Source organism: Panthera onca, chromosome B3 (assembly GCF_046562875.1).
Source record: "Panthera onca isolate mPanOnc1 chromosome B3, mPanOnc1 haplotype 2, whole genome shotgun sequence".
In the NCBI taxonomy this organism is placed as follows: domain Eukaryota; kingdom Metazoa; phylum Chordata; class Mammalia; order Carnivora; family Felidae; genus Panthera; species Panthera onca.
Genome location: NC_138344.1, coordinates 47,029,599 through 47,050,275, shown reverse-complemented (window position 1 = coordinate 47,050,275; position 20,677 = coordinate 47,029,599). Strand labels below are relative to the sequence as shown.

At 43.0% G+C, this 20,677-nt stretch overlaps 1 protein-coding gene across 5 annotated transcripts in view; it reads left to right on the top strand.

The window, feature by feature from the left end:
* The window catches only part of CGNL1 (cingulin like 1), a 159,572-nt gene that overhangs the window by 8,773 nt on the left and 130,122 nt on the right, over positions 1–20,677 (top strand). The window contains exon 1 of one of the 5 annotated variants that reach the window (XM_060618399.3): positions 18,040–18,133. The exons of the other annotated variants lie outside the window; for them this stretch is intronic. The gene's annotated coding sequence lies outside the window, so the exon portion shown is untranslated. Of the gene's footprint in view, positions 1–18,039; positions 18,134–20,677 lie in introns of those variants that run through there. 5 annotated transcript variants of the gene reach the window in all.

The following is a 20,677-nucleotide window of genomic DNA, read 5'->3' as shown; positions in this document are numbered from 1 at the left end:
GCTACCTGTGTGTGGCCTAAGGTCAGCTACAGACCCGGGGAGGCTTGCTTTTCTTTTCCGTAAAAGAGGGCAGGTGACCCTCTTATCTTACGTTGCTCCAGGACTAACGAAAATAACTGTGCACATGTAGAAACAGCCCCACGTGCGTGAAGGTGTGGTATGGCTCCTCAGGCAGACCTTTCGGTCACGTTTTTCAGAGAACTCTGCGCCTAAGTGGCCACTCAGTATGTGGCACCACAAAGGATTAGGGCTCAGTAGCCAAAGAATCCTGTGCTGCTGGCCAGGTGGTAAACTAGGCCCAGAAAACATTCCTGCGGCATAGCGTGTGATTCGTGGTTGTGAGTGTGTGTGTGGGTGTGAACTACTTGGTCGCCCCACCTGTGGCTTCACCCTTTGGCTTTCCCTTCTTTGTTCTGTGGCCCTAGGTAAGCTCCTTGACCTGCTCGCGCCTGGTTTCCTCGCCTGTGAAATGAGGCTGCCGGTACCACCACCATCCACCTGAGGGTAGGCGTAGGGGAAGTGACTTGGCCTTGAGTGTGCCGTGTGCATGGGAAGCTTAGCCCAGTAGATGCGTTCTTAATAAAATAATACTATGTATCATTTTGGCCTGCCGCATCTGTCATTTTTCTCAGGTGAGGAAGGGATTGCCCCTGGGTTAGGAGCTGAAGAAGGTTTTCTCTGGAGTTCCTGGTATCTTGTAACTTTTCATTGTAGTGAAATACACACAACATTAGCTCGGCCATTTTTACCAGTGTAACTTGAAGCAATTTAAATTTTAAGTGGCATCAAGTACCTTTCTAGCGTTGAGCAACCATGTCCACTAACTCCAGAACTTTTTCATCCGCCCAGAGGGAAGCTGTGTCCCATAGAGCAGTCACTTCACATGGTCCCTGCGACCATGGTCCCTCCCTCCTTCCCTCCCAGGCCCTGCGACCCTGGTTTCCTCTCTGTCTCTGTGGAGTTGCCTGTCCTGGACATTTTGTTTAAATGGAATGCTACCGTTTGTGGCCTTCGTGACTGACTTCTTGGACTCAACATTGTGCTTTCCAGGCGTATCCATGTGTCGCAGCAGTGGCCACCGCTTCATGCCTCTTGACCTGGTCTTTTTGGAGAGCAGCCCCAGCCTCAGTTTCACTGGCCTGTTCTCTTTACAAGTCATGTCCTGTTGGCAAGCTTTGAGATGTTTGTCTTCATTTATTTTGGCCCATTTTGGCCAGCCTTATTTTGTCCACTTTTCCAGTGATTCTAATGGCCCTTGAAATGAATATTGGAATGAAGGGCCCAGCCGGGTCCTCAGTGCTGCTGGGGAGTAAGGTCTTAACGGGTATTTTGTTTGTGTTGAACAATTAGCAGCAGGAGTGTGCACCGGGGCCTTGAGTTGAGCTTCATTTTCCCGGGACAGGGTGGCAGGTTTTAAAAACAAGTGTCTGGAAAACACCTACCAGGCCCTTTTTATTCCTCTGTTTAAAAGCTTTCCACAATGAGAAGTGGTCCTCAATTAAGTTGGTTAATAAAAACCTCCCTCTGTTTTAAAGCATTCTTGGGAAGTGTTTACATTGAACAGCACTGTGGGTTTCTAAATGAGAAGCTGTGGAGTGAGTGATCCTTAACCTGTGACTTTAATAATATCCTTTGCTTTAGATTTCCAGGTGGAGGCCTGGGCCAGATTTGTAGCTTGTCATTGATCCAGACAATCTTGACTCTATCCTGTCCCTCCCTCCCCCTTCAGCCAGACCGGTAGAAGATTGGACAGACCTGAAGCAGCTCGGAGATGTAAACCAGCTCACCAGAGAGGACTGGGCTGAAAGGAGGTGGTGTATTCCCTTGTTCTGACCTTAGTAATAGGGTGGGGGGCTTCAGCAAGAAGAGATTAAAGCGTTGAGGAGAGCAGCTCAGAGCTTCTGAGGTCCTGGGTCCTTTGGGAGAGGCCTGAGCTTTCCACCGGGATTTGGAGCTTGCTTGGGCTAAGGAGGCCACAGGTGCTCCGTATAAATAGATGTTGAATGAATAAGTGAAAATTGATAGAACTGAGGAGTTCATTAAAAAATAAGTCGAGTTTTTTCTCTCTTTTAAAAAATAACTTCTCATTTCTGTCTTTTAATTAAATAGTACATTTGTAGAAGAAAGTAGATTGCACCATCAGTAAATGTACAAATAGGATCACTTAGATGCATAAATGTTGGATTTCATCCCTCCTGTGATTTAATCCAGGACAATAAATGAATGAAATGAATAGAAGCTTTGTTAACAGAGACCCCTCGACCCCAATAGGATTAGGAACCTTGGGGTTTTGCTAGACTAAAAAGGTACTTGTAGGAATGAGTTGCCTTTGTACTTTCTGATCTCAGCTCCCTGTGGAGTAGGATGATGCCACGTGTATAGAGCTGCTTTGTGTGTGTTTGGTTAATGAAGTAAGATCTCTTTAAGCACAAATCATTGTTTTTGGTGTTAACAGTGGTTATGTGAGTTTTGGCTGCATAATAGTGCTGGGTGACAACCCTGGATCTCAAGGTGTCACAACCACAAACATGTGTTTCCCACTTGCTCCTCTTGATTAGGTGTGGTTAGGTCGACCTAGGCTGGCCTTGACTGGGTCAGGCTTTCATTTGGCTTCAGGTCTGTCCCACATGTGCTTACTCTGGGGCCAGGGCTGAAGGGGGAGCAGTTACCTAGTACAGGTTCATCGCATGGCAGCTCACTCCAGCAGACGATGTCGAGTGGAAACGTGTGATGGCTCTTAAGACTTTGGCTCCTAACTGCCAAATGTTCTACCAACATTCCATTAGCCGACACATGGCCAAACCCAACATCAGTCTGGTGGGGAGGCATGCTTGGTCTGTTCTAGGGGGAGGTACTGCAAAGTCACATGGCAAGGATGGTGGACATATCACCCCATTACAGGGGAGTGAGGCACTGGAGGATCTGGAAGAACAGCCTTTTGGGAACTTGTGGAACCTAGGCCAGCTGGGTGAAGAATCATAGACAGTTTGTCCAGGTACCAGCCGATGCCTTGGTAATTATCATAAATTAGCCTGACATGCACTGACTCTTGGCTAGCCAAACATCACTTCATGTTCATTCACAGTGATGGTGGTCCTGGGGGTTCTGCTTATCTGTGGGAGGGGCAGAAGTGATGAGCTGGGTTTCTGTTTGGTCAGTAGTTGTGACCTGACAGGTGCCCACTGTGGTGGCAGGAGAGTGACAGAGCAAAGAGGACAAAGGACCAAAGTATCCAGGGAGACTGGGGGTTTGACTTACCCTTTGCAAGGTCCCTCCTCAGCATCGGTCTTTGGGAGTGAGCCTAAATCCCACCTTTAATAGTCACTGACACTCTTTGTCATCAGGGCCTTCATGCATGCTGCCCCATGTTTATTTTTTTTAATGTTTATTTGGAGAGAGCGAGAGAGCACATGCGTGCAAATGGGGGTGGGGCAGAGAGGTTTAGGGGAGAGAATCTTTTTTTTTTTTTTTTTTTTTTTTTTACAGGCTCCAGGCTCTGAGCTGTCAGCAGAGAGCCCGATGCGGGGCTCGAACTCATGAACCGTGAGATCATGACCTGAGCCGAAGTCGGACACTTAACTGACTGAGCCTCCTAGGTGCCCCGGGGGGAGAGAATCTTAACCAGGCTGCACACTCAGGGCAGAGCCCGATGTGAGGCTCGATCTCACAGCTCTGAGGTCACAACCTGAGCTGATATCAAGAATCAGAAGCTTAACTGACTAAGCTACCCAGGCGCCCCATGGTCCCTATTCTTATAAGGACCCTGGGCCTTAGTTTCCAGAGTCCTCCTTTTGTATGTGAAGAAACAGGCCTCAGGAAGGTTGGGTGACTTCTCTTCAAGTGGATCCAAACTAGGTCATCCAGTTCCAAGTCTAGGGTTTGTCCTTCCACACACCTATGACTGTCTTGGCCCAGAAAGAGAATGGTGACTGGCTTTAAGGCATTACAGCATATCCTGTATACCGTATGTGATAGTGGCTACTTTCCTGAAGGAGTCAGGTGAGCCTTGTGCCAAAGCGCAGTGCCTTGGGAGGCACAGAATGAAATGTTGGTTAAGAGTAGTCAGCCCTTGTGTTACTTGTTTGCAGTGTGTCTTTTTTCGTGAAGAGCTGTCAGGCTCTCCGAGGGAAAAAAGACTCTGGCCATTAAGTGAAAATGCACTGAGAACAGGTGGGGACTAAAACCCTGTGAAGCCAAGGGTGTGAGGAGACTCATATGTGCCATGGGTGGGATTATAAATCCGGTGGACTTCTTTTTGGAGAGCACTTTGGCAATGGGGATTCTTTCACCAGCTGGTAAATAAAACCCAATTAAAAGTGGTTGAAATAATAAAGATATGTATTATCTCATGTAATCCAGAAGTTCAAAGCTAGGACATTTTGGGCATGAATTAATAGAAGACCCAGATGCATTTTCTCTTTTCTCTGTGCCAGCTTCAGTATTTGGCATTTGTCCTCAAGCTTGTCTCCCCATGGCCCTCATGTGGCTGCTGCTGCTGCTCCAGCCTGTATCCTCATATACAGTGATGTCCAGAGGCAGGAAAAGAGCAAAGCGGAGAATGCCTCTGCCAGAAGCCCCCTGCAGAACTTCCATAGCCCCTTTGGCCAAACTGGGTCAGATGCCCACACCTGAACCAATGACTTGCATGGGAGAGGTGGCTCCCATGTTTTGCTTAGACCAGTCTCTGGGTTAGAGGCCCAGCCTTCCCTGAAGCACATGGGTACTGGGAGGAGAGGGGACAAAACTGGAGCTTTGCTGGCCAGGAGGAAAGGGGCAGTTGTAGGTGACCTCTAGTGTTGGCCACAGCATTCTCTTTCAAAATTAAGAATGTGTATATTCTAACTCAGTCCTTCCACGGTTAAGAATGTATCTTATACCTGCATAAGTGTTCTGGCAAGCATACAAAGATATTCATTGCAGCATTATAATAACAAAACACTGGAAATAACCTAAATATCTTCCAGTCATTGGGCAGATCTGTAAATACTGATAAGGAAAAATTCACAAAATATACCATGAAGTTTTTTTTTTTTCCCCAAGCAAGGTACAAATTAGTATGTATCCTCAGATCCCATGTTTGTTTTTAAAAAGTCTTAATTCTTGGTTGGCAAAGATAAATTTCTGTAAACAGTCCCGAGAAACATGGTTATTTATTGGTTATGGGATTGGTATGGCTGGGAAGGAATGTTTCTTTGCCATTTCAACAGTCTTTCTTGACTGTTTGAATTTTATAAAAAATAGCTGTATGTATTACCTTTAAAATAAAAAAGAAAATGATAGGTATTTTCTTAGTGTGTACAGGAGCTTAAAGAGAGGAAACCAGTGTTCTAATGTGGGCGTTATGAGGAATAGGAGGGCCACTTGACTGTGTGTAATTGGCCTGAAGGGAAGTTGAGAAGGAAAAAAAGTCCAGGAGTGAAACAGTCATTTTTTAAAAATCTTCCTTGGTATACTGCACATTGTCTTACACATAGTAGATTCAAATACACATTTGAAGAATGAATGAATATTTAGATCAAGACCCAGAGCAACTTTATGAGGTGCCAGAACCCAACTTAGCTCAAGTCAGCAAGAAAGTCAATTCTGCTGGAAATTTATTTTGCAAATAAAATATGGCTGCTGTTTCCTCTATTTCCTTGAGCTTCCAGAATCTAATTCATTGCTAAAAATCAGAGTATGCAACTTTCTGTTCATCATCCATCTTAAACTGAAACCTGCTGTGCCAAGTTCTGAATAATAAAGCTGAATAAGATTTTTACAACTAAGGTAAGGGCAAAGAGGGGAACCACCAGCATGTGTTAGCTGTGTTGATAGTTGTGGCTTCAATGGAGAGATACCTAGATGGCCTAGATTGAGCAATTATGTTTTTAAAGCAAATTAAGGCCCTTTGGTACCCCACACTAACAAATCAAAAAATTAATTATGTCATTCTGATAATAGGAAGAAACTAGATAACAGTAGTGAAATGGAGTTTTTTATTTGGCCAGTATTGGTAGAAAAGTGTGAATATGCTTATCAGTGAAATGAAACAATGATATGTAATAGTATTTTCAAGTAGGATTCTCTTCCATGTGGAAAAGCAAAGGCATATGATCATTAAAAAGTCTTTATATTAGGGTGGGGGGAGGGGCAGTAAGGTGACACCATTACTTTGTGCTGATATTCTTCATAATTCCTTTGCTAGAGGGCGCTTTCTGAATTTGATTCTTGTAAATCAAAGAAAGAATGTTGTAACTGACATTTCCATTAAGTTGCTTTTAACTTTTATACCCTTGGGTTTTAGCATTTAGCTCTCTGTAATGGCCACCGGATGCCCACTTTATTCAGACAATAAAGATACCCATTGAGCTGTGGTAAGATCATTTCCTTTGGAACAAAATGAAAAGCTTTCTGCATTCACAATTGGAGGAAAATGTAAAATTTTAGTAGGCCTCTTCTGCTGAGATTGAAAAGAGTCCATGTTTGAACACCATAAACTTTGTGGTTCAAATGTGCTGTGGAAATTTCCAGGCTGCCTTTGAAATAAAAGAAGCAAATACACCTTTTCAGAGTGTTTTTGTAATGGGTCCTTAGAAATACTTGGAAGAAGAGTAGTATTTCACATCTTTGTTGGGATCGTTTTGGGATCAAAAGATCCTAAGATCGCTGGTACATTATGTTCTAGAGTGGACCTGATTTAAATTACTTATGAGAGAGAGAGGAAGGAAGGGAGGAAGGAGAATGAGGAGGTAGAGGGGAGGGAAGGAGGGTATAGGAGGAAAGAAGGGAGGAACGAGGGAAGGAGGAAAAGTTTGTGTGCATGTATATATACCTGTAAACCTAAATGTTTATGCTCACCTCACATAATTTTTGTATACATCTTCCTCCGGTTTTCAGACAGTCTAATATCTGTGAATTCTGTGATTAAATTTGATTATTTTATTATTTTTGAGTAATCTCTACACCCAATGTGGCGCTTGAACTTGTGACCCTGAGATTGAGAATCACATGCGGTAACCTACTGAGCCAGGCAGGCCACCCCTAAATTTGATAATTTTATTTTTGAAATTTATTTTTATTTTTTTATTTACTTACTTTGTAATTTTTTTTAAGTTTTATTTATTTATTTTGTGAGAGAGAGAATGAGCACAAGGATGAGCATTGGGAGGGACAGAGAGAGAATCCCAAGCAGACTCTGCCCTCTGAGCACAGGGCCTGATGCAGGGCTTGAAGTCGGGAACTGTGAGATCATGACCTGGCCTGAGCTGAAATGAAGACTTGGATGCTCAGCCAACTGAACCACCCAGGTGCCCCTAAATTTGATAATTTCAGGTGAAATCTGCATCTACATCAGGAAATATAAAAAATAATGATAGTGATAGCGCTTGGCACTGTTTTAAGCACATAATGCCTATGAATTCATTTAGTCCTTAGAGTAACCCTATTATTATCCCATTTTTACAGTTGAGGAAACAGGCAGAGAGAGATGGAGTAACTCATGCAAGGTGATGCAGTTAGTAAATAGTGGGGCTATGTTCAAAACTGGATCATCTGTCTTCGTTGAAAGCAAATTAAAAATTGAAGCAAAAATCATGAGATTTGAGTCATTCCTAAATCTACCAATTCATCTTGTAAATCAGAGGCTTTTCTATTAGTGTTTACAGTGTTTCATTTAACTGGAATAATTTAATCTGAGCCCCTTGTTTCACAATCCACGTTTTAAGTTACTTTCCACAGTAAGCATATACTTTATAAATTATTTCAGTTGTAAATCTGACATACATTGAAGGACAGTAAATTTAGCTAATCAACATGAGAAACTTTAGAGAGCTACTTGTCTCCTCTTTTCTTAGGGAAGAAAGATGAGCTCTTTCAGTTCCCAAAGGAGTCCTCAATTTAAAATGAATGATTCCCCTGGAATAAAATATTCTTTCTCCTCCTGCAGAAAGCAGCTACTGCTTTCAGAAGCTGAAGTCATTTTTCTCTTCAGTGGTCTGTATTTAGTCCTGATGTGTGTCTCCTGCCAGCTTTCTTTCTTTCTTTGAAACTTCAGCAGCAGCATGACTAGTGATTCACCCTTCTTGAAATAAATGCTGAGGTTGGTGTTCTACACACATGACTTCTGAATGCCCAGGTCACAGCCTGCGCTCTGGCCCTGAGTTAGCGATAGGTAAGGAGCCCCTCCTGGGGGAGATGTGATCGCAAAGTGATGAAGAACTTAAAGCCAAGAGCAGTGCCTGGCACCTGGGAAGACCTCAGGAGACGTCTGCCCCTGCTATGGTTGTTGTGTGTTGGGCCCTTGCCTTGTGCATTGCCTAGTTGAATTCTCTTTGCATTCCCATCAAGGAGGTGATGGTCTGTCCCCATTTACAGTAGACACTGCAGCTTAGAGAGGTGAAGAGTTTGTCCCAGGCCATATGGGTAGTAAGTGGTTACAACTATGGTGCAAACTGGGTTTTTTGTTGTTGTTGTTTTTTTTTTTTTTTTTTTAAGTAGAAAACTGTAGCAATCATTAAGTGTATAGTTTTTTTTTTGTTTGTTTGTTACTTGATAGAGACAGCAAGAGAACACAAGTGGGGGCGGGGCAGAGAGAGAGAGAGAAAATGAGAGACAGAGAGACTCTTAAGCAGGCTCCACACCCAGTGCAGAGCTTCACTTGGGGCTTAATCTCAGGACCCTGGGATCAAGGCCTGAGCTGAAATCAAAAGTTGGACGCTCAACTGACTGAGCCACCCAGGAGCCCCATAAGTGTATAGTTTTTCTAGGTGTGCAAGATGGTTTAGTGTTGATCTGACTGCATTCCTGGGATGAGAGATGCAAAAAAACCTTCCATGCTATTCCGCCATCTTGGTCCCTCTCCCATAAGTGTATAGTTTTTAATAGAAGTTTGCTCTTCCCTCCCACTTAGCATTCCTCAACAGAGATAACCACCGTCCTCTTTCTATCACTGTAGGTAAAATTTGACTGTTCTTGAACTTCATAGAAATGGAATCATATTCATGTAGTGTGTACTCAGTTGTGTCTGGCTTTTTTCATTCAACATTATGTTGACATTCATCCATGGATTTGCAGGTGGCAGTAATTTCTTCCTATGGTTTAATATATGGCTATATTTCTCCCTGTATGACTGTACCTCAGTAATTGATTTATCTACCCTACTGTTGATGGACTTCTGAGTTGTTTGCATTTCTTGGCTATAATTAAAAGTCTTAATCAGTATATGTATGCATGTTCGTTCACTCTTTCTTTGTTTGTTTGTTTCTTTCTCTTTTTTAAGTTATCTCTACACCCAATGTGGTGCTTGAACTCACAACTCGGTGAACAAGAGTCACACGCTCTACTGACTTAGGCAGGTGCCCCTCTGCTTGTAGATTCTTTGGGTATAAAGGAGCAGAATTGCTGGATCTTCCTATGTCTGGAACTGCGGTTGATACTGTGAAACAGTTTTCCAGAGTGGTTTTACCAGTTGATGTTTGTACCTAGCACAGTGGCTGCAGTATCCATGCTTGGTATTGTGTGTCATCTTCCCTTTAGTTGTTCTTGTGAGTGTGTAGTGGAACCGTGTTGTATCAAATTTGGTTTTTAATCAATAGATGCATATTGTAAAACATTTGGAAAATCACAGCAAAGTATGAGATGAAAAATAAAAACTTGAGTTCTGCCATCAAGATATATAGGTGTTAATATTTGGGTGTATTTTTTTTCTCACTGGGTATATGTATGTATATGCACGCTAAATACAAAATTGGAGTTGTTTTGTGCAAGCAAGATACTGTTAACGGGGATACTTTGGGTGCCTATATAATGAAATAAGAAAGCACAAATGGAATGCCCAAGAATAGAGGGCTAATGATAGTATAAATGTACCTCATATTTCCATTTTCCTGTTTTATTTGGAGGAAGAAGGAAAAAGGAAAGGAAGCCAACATTTGTTATGTATTTGCCACGCCCTGGACTCTGTGCTGATGGAAGTGATGATGTGTCCAGAGTGGACTTGAGTGCTGTGAGAAAGTGCAACCCACACAGCAGCCGTCTGACATACAGCATGTTTGAAAAATAAGTGTTACTTCACACCTTGTAACTGAGCGTGCTGGAAAGCTAGGCTCATGTCCCAGTGTAAATGGACTCTAATTACACTGGCAGGTTGTTTGTCCAGTCGCGAAAGTGCACATACTCCTATTGTTTTAACCCACGTGAATATTAACACATAGGGAGCACCACTTTGCATGGAGATTACTTCATTATTTGGTGCATAGGCTTCATATTTTAACAACTGTCCTGTTTCCTTCAAATGCATTAAAGCCAATGCCGTTGTTTTTCAACATTAAATCTAATCTCAAAATCCTAATTAAAATCTATATTTGAATAATTTGCATTATTGGCTGAAGTTTTCATTGGTTAGTTTTTTTTTGCCAAATGGAACCTTGTTATTTGAAGCCATGCGTAATCTCCTGAATACCCAGGACTAATTTTTGTTACCAATAAAAATGCTTTGGTGGGGGTGGGGGGAGGATAGAAAAAAAGACCGGAAATCTACAGTCTTATAATCCTGAATGTACTTTATGTTTTCATGACAATCAGTAGAGACCTCTTGGTTTTCTTTCAAGAGCAGAGGGTATGGGATCTTTCCATTGAGGATGGCTGGCCTAGGGTAAAGTTCTCTCATGTGGGCCTAAATTAATTTTGGGTGTGTTGGGGAATAACTTTGAAGAATGATAAATATTTTGTATATACTTGTCAGATCACTAAGTTGTACATCTGAAACTAATGTAACATTGTGTCAACTGTACTCAAGTTAAAAAAAAAATTTTTTTTTAAGAATAGTGAATATCTACTCTCATGGTCTTTACAAACAAAAGCCAGAATTCATTAAACTTTATTCAGACAGTACAACCTAAATAAAAATAATAGCTTAATTTTGGACATGTTGGACAATTAGGTATTTCACATTAGTTCATTTTCCTGATTTCTGAAGCTTATTTATTTAAAGGGTAAGACTAAATATTTAGCTTTGTAATTGAAATTTCAACAGGGACACATTTCCCAGAATTACTAAAACCTAGATACTAATTAAAATTACCATTTGCATTCTTTTTTTTTTTTTTTTAATGTTTTTTTATTTTCTGGGGGGTGGAGGGGAGAGACAGACAGAACACACGCAGGGGAGGGGCAGAGAGAGAGGGAGACACAGAATCTAAAGCAGGCTCCAGGCTCCAAGCTGTCAGCATAGAGCCTGAAGCAGGGCTCGAACTCATGAACTGCGAATCATGACCTGAGCCAAAGTTGGACGTTTAACCGACTGCGCCATCCACGTGTCCCTACTGTTCTTATTAGTCTCATTTATCATGTGGAGATATGTTTTTTAGACTTTAATTTTTTACTGAAGTATAATTACCATACAATGTTATTATTAATTTCAAGTGTATAATACAACGTAGCGATTCAACAGTTTTGTGCACTACTTGGTGTTCACCATGATAGATGTGGTCCCTATCTGTCACCATATGTTATTTCTGTATTATTGACTATATTCCCTATGCTGTACTTTTCATCTCCATGATGTATTTTATAACTGGAAGTTTGTACTTCTTTATCACCTTTATCTATTTCATCTACCCCCTTCCACCTCTTCTCTGACAACCACCAGTTTGTTGTATTTAAGAATCCAGTTTTTTGTTTGTTTTTTAGATTCCACATAGGAGTGAAATCATGTGGTGTTTGTCTTTCTCTGACTGACTTATTTCACTTAGCATAATACTCACTAGATCTATCCATGTTGTTGCTAATAGCAAGATCTCATTCTTGTGTGTTTTTTTTTAATGTTTGTTTATTTAGAGTGCGTGAGCAGGACAGGGGCAGAGAAAGAGGGAGAGTGAGAGAATGCCAAGCAGGGTCCGCACTGTCAGCGCAGAGCCTGATGCAGGGCTCAGTCTCACTTACTGTGAGATCAAGAGTCAGGCGCTTAATCGACTGAGCCACCCAGGTGCCCCAAGATCTCATTCTTTTTTATGGCTGAGTAATATTCCATTGTATGTATACCACTTCTATATCCTTCCATCTGTCTGGACACGGACTACTTTCATGTGGAGCTCTCTTTAGAGGCTCTAGATGCATAAGTCTCCTTGTTCCTATGTTAGATGCTTGTGGAAATTACTGTGCTTCTAGTTCATATGACTGCTTTTTGTGGTTCTTCTGTTGTCTTCTCTAGCTGACACCTTGTTTGCTTCCAGAGTGGCTCACAGTTCTGTCATTGCTTCTATTTGGCTTTGTACTAGGGATTGTGATTTCCAACTGTGTAGGATTGTGTGTAAGAAGAAAAGAAGGAAGCTGACAATGAACTGTGTTATATATTGGGTGCTGGGTCCGAGACCACATGTTGCCTAAAAAGGAAACAGTCATTTCCCAGCACCACTGTTTTGCATGCTCAAAGGCTGTTTCTGTTTTTATTTATTTATCTTCATTTCTTGACAGTAATAATGACTTGTTTGTAATCAAAATGGAAGCACTACAGAAATGTGTGATTTAAATTCAAAGGGCCCCAGGGTGCCTGGGTGGCTCAATTGGTTGAGTGTCCGACTTCGGCTCAGGTCATAATCTTGAGGTCCCTGAGTTCCCTGCATTGGGCTTTGTGCTGACAGCTCAGGGCCTGGAGCCTGCTTCACATTCTGTGTCTCCCTCATTCTGTGCCCCTCCCACTCACACACTCTCTCTCTCTCTCTCTCAAACATAAATAAACATCAAAAATAAATTCAAAGGGACTCATTTTATCACCTCTAGGCGTAACAGCTCTTTAAGAATTTGGTAAGCTCTTTTTAGATTTTCGTGTAACTTTATAAATATGTTATTTTACAGAAATGAGGCTACTCTCTCTATATAACATATATACAGTTATATATATAACTATATACATTATCCTGATACTTTTTAAAAACAATGTATCATGATACTTTCCATGGCTGTATATAAAAAATTTTTTTAATAGCTTTCTGGTATTCTGCAATGTGGATATATAAAAATTTAGCCAGCTTCCTATTAATGGAAATTTGAGTTATTTGTATACAAGTATTTACACACTTAGGATTGTGTTTGTGTAATTCTTGTGTTTAGGGTTAATTACTAGAAGTAGAATTGCTGGATCAGATGGTGTATACATTTAAAATTTGGTGCTGTCTGCCATAAGTGTATACCAATTTACTCTTGTTTAGGTAACAATGGTAGAAAACAATGTGCCAATTTACTCTTTTATCAAAGACTGTTTCTGTGTATTTCCTGGTGTTTTCAGAGTGCCAATTGTGAATCAGAAGTGTCAGATGAGGTATTTTTGCATTTCAGTTTTTAGTCCAAAGAGAGGCCTTTATTTATTGGATGAAAGAGGCAAGAAGTAGGAGAAATGCCTCTGTCAAGAAGAGAGGCAGGTAGAGCCTAGAAAAGGAGGAGGGAAGAATGGAAGAAAGAGAAGATGCCAGGGGAGATGCTCGTCTTCCATCAGAAGCAGATCCCTCCTGTGCCCTCTGGTTTCTGTGTGTGGCACTTTCTAGCCTGGCCTGAGGGTCTTCCTAGATCACCACCGTCCTTCTCACCATTTCAGGTTATCCATTTACCCTGAAGTGGATAACCTTTGGGGAATGGAGGCCTCCCTGTTTCCATGAGGACATCAAGCACAGATCTTAATTGTGAATCGAAGCTAGCCCTTTTAGAGCTCAGATATTGTGAGGCTCACGAAATTGCTGGGAAAGTGGGAACCAGACTATGGAAATGGTCCAGGGAAGATGGGTACGTAGGGCCACAGGCATGCTCTGAGTAGGACATGCCACCAGGGCCATGCTGCACTGGGGACACAGGCCCACCTTGTGGCAGTAGAGATGAGAATTTGGCCTTTTCACCTCTACCAGTTAGTTGTGGTCTCTGCCTCACTTCAGTTCTCCTGTGTACATGGGGAATTCCCCAACAGAGGAAAAGATTGTGTTCAGATGCTGACTGAAATATGGATCATTTCCAGCCTCTATCCTTGGGTAATCCCTCTTGCCTCCTTCTGCAGGGTCTTTGAGATCTCAGAGAAGGGGGATACAGGTGTAGATGTGTAGACACATCCATACACACATACTTAGATACATATAGCCTTTTTAAAATCACTCTGTATGCTCCCCCCGTTAGGTAGCATGGCAGCACATGTTGTTGTTTAATTTTTTTTTAACAATTATTTATTATTGAGAGACAGAGCATGAGCAGGGGAGGGGCTGAGAGACGGGGAGACACAGAATCCAAAACAGGCTCCAGGCTCTGAGCGGTCAGCACAGAGTCTGACGTGGGGCTCGAACTCATAAACCATGAGATCATGACCTGAGCTGAAGTTGGATGCTTAGCCGTCTGAGCCACCCAGGTGCCCCTTGCACATGTTGGGTCCAGCTGCGGGGGTAGGGATTCAGCAGATGGTTGGTTGTGCCACGTTTGCGGGTGGGTACGTAAGGATAATTTAGATGGAGATTGGATTTAGCTTGGAAACTAAGACCCTTCAGCCAGAAGATATAGATAGTCTGACTACATGGTCAGATTATTTGTGTTGAGGAGTCAGGCCCAAGTTCAAGTTCCTCAGAGCAATGACTTCCGGTAAGAAGATGATTATGAGTGAAGACACCTGGATTCTAGTGTTGGTTCTGACAACTAAGAGGGATGTGGGACAAACCCCATGACTTTTAAATTGTGTCCTTATGTTTTAAGTGAGGGTTTGGATGAAGTCATTGTTTTAGAATCAGACGACCCATCAGGAGAATTACCTGGGTTGCATGTGTGTGCGCATGCGCATGTGCAGAATGTTAGGCCTCAACTCTAATCCATCCATCAGAATTTCCAAAAGGGGTCTGGGGGACTTGTATTGTTAAAAAAAACTCGCAAGTGATTCTGATAGTGCCACAGTTATAGAATGCCTAAGAAGTTTCCTTATCAGTTTTCATGTTCCACGAAACGTGTTCATTTCAAAGGTGGGTGGTCTGGAAAATTGATTTTATTAGGCATCTTCATCAACTCTTCTCTGAACTTAATGGAGCTCCACATTGTCTCATCTTCAAATTCTTTTTTTCTGCATTCTGTGGCAAAGGCTGCTAATTTTATATCCAGTGTCTATTCTCTTCTTCTGTGGTAACCAAAATACCTGATAATTTTCTAGGGTGTAGTAATGTGCCAAGCTAAAAGATTCTATTTCCCAGCCTCCCTTTCACATGGCTATGGGCCAGGGACTTCAGCTTTAGTAACTGAAAGGTGAAGTGTTATGTGTGAGGCTTATGGGAAGGTTCCAGAGACTGACTTGTGTAGACAGTGCATCCTTTTGCTTTTTCTGTGTCTTCCTACCTACTGCTTGGGACATGGACACAACGGCTGAAATCCAGTAGCCATCTTGGATCATGATGTAACGGTGGAGTTGGAAGCCATACTCTAAGTAGAGCACAAAGAAAGGAGGAGTCTGGATCCCCAAGTACCCTGGAGCTGTGATACCACCCCTGGAGTGCTTACCTCCACACTTCGTTCTTGCTGGTTAAGCCAAAGTTATTTTGTGTTTTTGATCATAAACAGCTAAACCTAACCTCACTGATACTCCTGCTGGGTGGAGGCTTGACAGTATGTCTTCCACACCTCTAGGTGGCTTGCGCATAGTAGGTGCTCCATAAGTATTTAACAAGGTAAACGCCCAGTGGTACTGAAGGCTGCTCTCACCTCTGCCTTTCTTATGTTAGATTAAATTACTCATAGGGACCTTTTGTTTGTTCTGTCCCAACCACCAGGAAGGTCGTTCACAGTCCTCTGTACAGGGCTTTAGGGCCACACGCTTAAATATTTTGACAAGGCAGCAGATAGTGGGCCTTTGAAATTGCAACTGCATGCATACATTATTTCGAATGAAAATCTAAGGGCTGGGCACTTTTCTGAATCTACAGAAGAAATTGAAGGTGGTTTTCAAGTGATGTCAGAAAAGGCCACCATGGACTCTTTTGCTATCATTTGGAGGCTGTTCTTTCCACAGTGCCAGCCAAGAACTTGATGTCAGGGGACTCTTTTGAAAGCGACTATTAAGGGGCCCTCATTGCCAGCTACTGACAAGGGGGTCTGCCTTCTCAGTGGCAACCTCAGAGGTGGTCTTGGCCAGACCAAGTTGCTCCTGACTCATGCTGAGCTTCGTCGGCCAGGCTGACACGCCCCTTCGAGGCCAGGACAACATGCTGGTTTCCTGGAAGCATGGGGGCCAAGACTGTGCTGCTAAGAAAATGGTACTATTTTTGCAAGTATGGCCTAATGGGAGTGTGTTTAAAACTCTTCCTCAACAGTAAAGCTCCTTTCCAAGAAATATTGGGTTAAAAAAACCCAGACTTAAAAGCAAAAGCTGGGAGATGAATCAATTCTTCACCGATACCAAGGAGTTTATTTCAAAACAGGTTTCATTGACTGCGTTGATTTGGATGGCCCACCCATCTCGGTTTGCCCACTGAGAGCAGGGCGCAGAGGAAGACCCACACCCCTTTGTGGGAAAAAGTGAATTCTGTGGCAAACCCTAGTGGCTCAAGAGTGTTTGCTTCTCCTGGAAATAATTATAGAAATATGCAATCCTTGAAAGGCAACATCTGGCTGGCTGGAGGCGAGCTGGCAAATACTCAATCTAAATAGATGGAGGTGACGTTGCACAGAAGGAAAAGAAACAGCCCGAGAAAAGGGCCAGTGAGTTTTAGAGCCCATGTCTAGAGAGATACCCCTCTCTATCCTTGGGTTGACTTTTCCCCTGGAGAAGGGCACCCCTCCCAGCCTTTCTAGAAGACAGATGCACAGCCCAGAGCCCAGTGACCTACCCCCTGCACTTCTGAGGAGGCTTCCATGGAGGAAAGGGGGCCTCTTATGGCTCTGGTTGGCTCCCACAGCTGAGATGGGTTAGCTGCCCAGGGATTGCCCTGGGCCAGGGCTCTGCAGGCAGCCTTGACTTCTCATCTGCTTCCAGTGCAATCTGAGGTGTTCATTTAGACGGTTAGACATGTCTTTTCCCCCTCAATGCTTTTTCATGGTGCCGTTTGCTTGTCCTTACCAGCCATGCCCAGCACCCAGGAGCTCTGCAGCATTTCTGCCTGCTCAGTTCGGAGGGGCCCAGCTTTGGACCTCTTAACTCCAGGGCACATCCCTTTGGTCCTTGTTAATTTTTACATCCGCCAGCTAGTGACGAAAGCAGAACAGCATCTTCATGGGTTTATGGATGTTGGCGATTTTTCTTTTTTAATAGCATGCGATATGTGTTCAAGGAAAGAATGCAGTTCTAATAAATCTGAGGAACTATTCTGGATTTTCAGACACCGGGTTTCTATGAGAGCTATGGTAGGGGTATTTTGAAGGACTTACTGGAAAATCTGGGCCCTCTGCAAGTTTTTGCAGATGGTGCATTTTCACAGAGAAATGCTTCCAGTAGCAGTTTTGTCAGTTCTTCTATAGTTGTTACTCTTGGCTGTGGTTTTGTGGAGCCTGAGACAATGGTCTTAGAAGTCTGGGTTTGACTTCTCTGGTCTCTTAAGCTTTCAAGCACCTGAAGAAGGCTTAGACAGAGAAGACCAAATTTCTTTCAAGTCAAGAGGTCTTGGAATAAATCCCTGGAGGAATGCAGGAGGGACATCCTGCTTTTGAATAAATAGTTGTTAGTGTAATGTGGCTGAAGTCCTAGTAATCACATTGAGAAGGGGACTCAAGAATGGAGTTTATCTGGGTTAAAGGGTTAAAGAGCTGAGAGTCCTCAGACCCCTAAGATACTGAAGTTCCACCTCTCCTTGCTTGCTGTGTGATCTTAGATGAGAAATCACTGGACTTTTCTGAGCCTCAGTTTCCTTACCTGTAAAACTGTGCAGCCCATCTCACTGTCTTTTTCTGTGACTCGATACAGTCATGTGGTGTTGATGCTTTCTGAACTGTAAAGTGCTGTGTCAATGTTGATGGCTCTCTTGTTTACTTCGCCCTTCCCCTGGCCTCCAGTGTCAGTGGTGACATCAACATCACTGCTTCTACCATCCCTGGGCTGGACCATCTTTCTCATACTCACCTCATTTCTCACACTTACCTGTGTCACTGACTTTGGGTCGCCATTTGGCCCTGCTTCTGATTTGGGAGCTGTGATCTTTGCTTTTCCTGCTCCCAGGTAAGGCTTTGTCTTTCTAAATCTTCCTGTTTGGACTCTGTGATAGGTTCTCTGTTTTCTGCAGCATTCTTAGCTTTGTTCTGTACAATCTTCAACTGTTTTCTATTGTTTAAGAGTGGGTGGGGAGGGGAGAAAGGATGGGGACCTCTGAAAAGGTGCTTTATTAATCTTTTTCTGTGCTTCTTCCATGTTTGCCTTCCCCAGCCCAGACTCTGCCCCCTTCCCCAGGGTTTAGAGAAGACACAAAAGCTCTTAAAAGGTGTTGGCTTTATTTAACTGTGTGGGGCTGCAATTTACATTTAAGACAAATGCCTTTTATTCGTTCAATACAGATGCTTACCAACTGCTATGTTTACAACTAAGTGCCAGACCCTACATTAACCCTAGAGGATAGGTGGTGGTATCTTTATCAAAGGATAGCAAAGCACAGATCCTACTCTTGGTACCTTGTGTTTCAGTGGGGGAGATCTACTGGAGGAGATGCCAGTAAACACACAAAGACATATCAGTGGGTGATAAGAGCTCAGAAGAACAATTTGGTAAGGTAAGGGGGGTGGGGGATGGTGGAAAATCCTACTTTATGGGGATCGTCTTTTCTATGAGATGGCCAACAAGAAGTTGAGGCTGGAAGGAAAGTCTGGAGCATGGCTATCCTAGGGGAAGAGCATTGGGAAAAGGAGATGGGGGCCTTATGGCCCTAAAGTGTGTTCTGGGAACAGCAAGGGGAAATGCGGGATGGGAGACTGTTCTAAGAGGTGGTGGGGTTGGGGACGCAGAGCCTGCTGGATTTCACAGGTCATCTTAAGGCTTTTATTGTGATGGCCATGGGAAGCCAGTGCAGGGTTTTGAGAATGAAGGAAGTGGACAACCTAGAACTTTCTGTGGGCTTACAGAAAGCACAGGACTTGCTATGGACTTGTTCTGTAGCCACTGAGAGTGGCAGTGGCTTAGTGACACAGAAGAGGAGGGGGGAGTAACAAAGGGCACTGAAGGTGGGAACAATAAGCTGGAGTGAGTACCTCAGGAAACCACATGCCTGCTGGTTCAAAATGTGTTTGAAAATGTTGACCAAACACACGAGAGTGTAGTAAGAAGGTCACAGGAGAGTGCTGTGTAAATCCAGAAAGGTATTAGTATGCATACTGAACTAACGGCCAGAGTTACCGATAGTGCCGTGCTCTGAATACATTCTGAAATAAATGCTTTTCCTTGCGTTCATTTGTTTATCAAAATGTTGACTACTTATGAAATAGTAACTTAGTGCTTACTGAATGATACTAGAATTTGTTGTCGGTTTCTGGTCAGTTCACAGGCCACATGGAAGGTTGGGCCATCTGTTTCTTTGATGTGAGTTTTTTGTTATCTCATGGGGGTAGAATTGGTATCAGTTGTGGTTGAACCATCTGACTACTGATGACAAAGCCGTGTCATCTGCCTCTGCTCTTTGGAGGTGGGCGCCTAAAAAAGCTTTCTGGGGGTGCCTGAGTGGCTTGGATGGTTAAGCGTCCAACTTCATCTCAGGTCAGGATCTTGTTGTCTGTGAGTTCGATCCCTGCATCAGGCTCTGTGCCAACAGCTCATAGCCTGGAGCCTGCTTTGGATTCTGTGTCTCCTTCTGTCTCTGCCCCTCCCCTGCTTGCTTGCTCGCTTGCTCATACGCTCTCTCTCTGTCTCTCAAAAATAAATAAACATGAAAACACTTTTAAAAAGCTTTCTGTATACACGAGGAGTTTTAATACATTTGTTATGGCAGCAAGAGCTAAGTTTTAGCATTTATGGGAGGTCTTGACTCGCTGAAACTTCCCTGATGCCTGGATCTGCTTTTTTCTTTGTTTTTAGCAAATATGAAGGGGGGGGGGGGGTGGATTTCTCACCGGCTTTATTTTCTGAATTGCTTTTAGTCTTAACACGCAAAAACATCGTCAGGGAAATAATTGTGAAAAGTAGGTCTAATGTGGATTGGATTTCTTATCAGAAAGTTCATTAGAATAACATGTAGCCTTTTTGCTACTGAAAACAGCAGTCCCCTTTTGATGATGTTTAAATTTTGAAGTTCAAAAAAGGAATTCAGACAGTTTGTTCCCATGTCTGAAAATATTATTACTCTGTTTAGTATCTTCAAGAGGCATGGAGCTGAGAGGGTGGGGTGGAAGTTAAGTGACCTGGTTAAATATCCATGTGCTGCCGAAATCTTATAGCAGGTGGGATGCTCAGAAAGAAAATAGTTCCAAGAAGTCGTTTCCCAAAAACAATGGAGGGTGGATCACACCCTATTATGTGTTTATTCTGCTAAAGGGAAAAGAGAGTTAGCTTTCCTTGGGGCCCCAGATGTCAGGGATGATGAACACATACATTCATAAGCTGGACTCCTTTTCTTTGATGGAGACCTTGGTCCCAAATGCCTCGCTCGGAGGTAAATCTGTTTCTTCATATGAGGAGTGCCCAGTTGTTCCCTTTGGACTCAAAGAATCGATTATTCAGAAATGTGACTTTCAAGCCCCAGAGCAAAGTTTGGGCAGTATTTCAAGGGCTAAACTTCCGAAG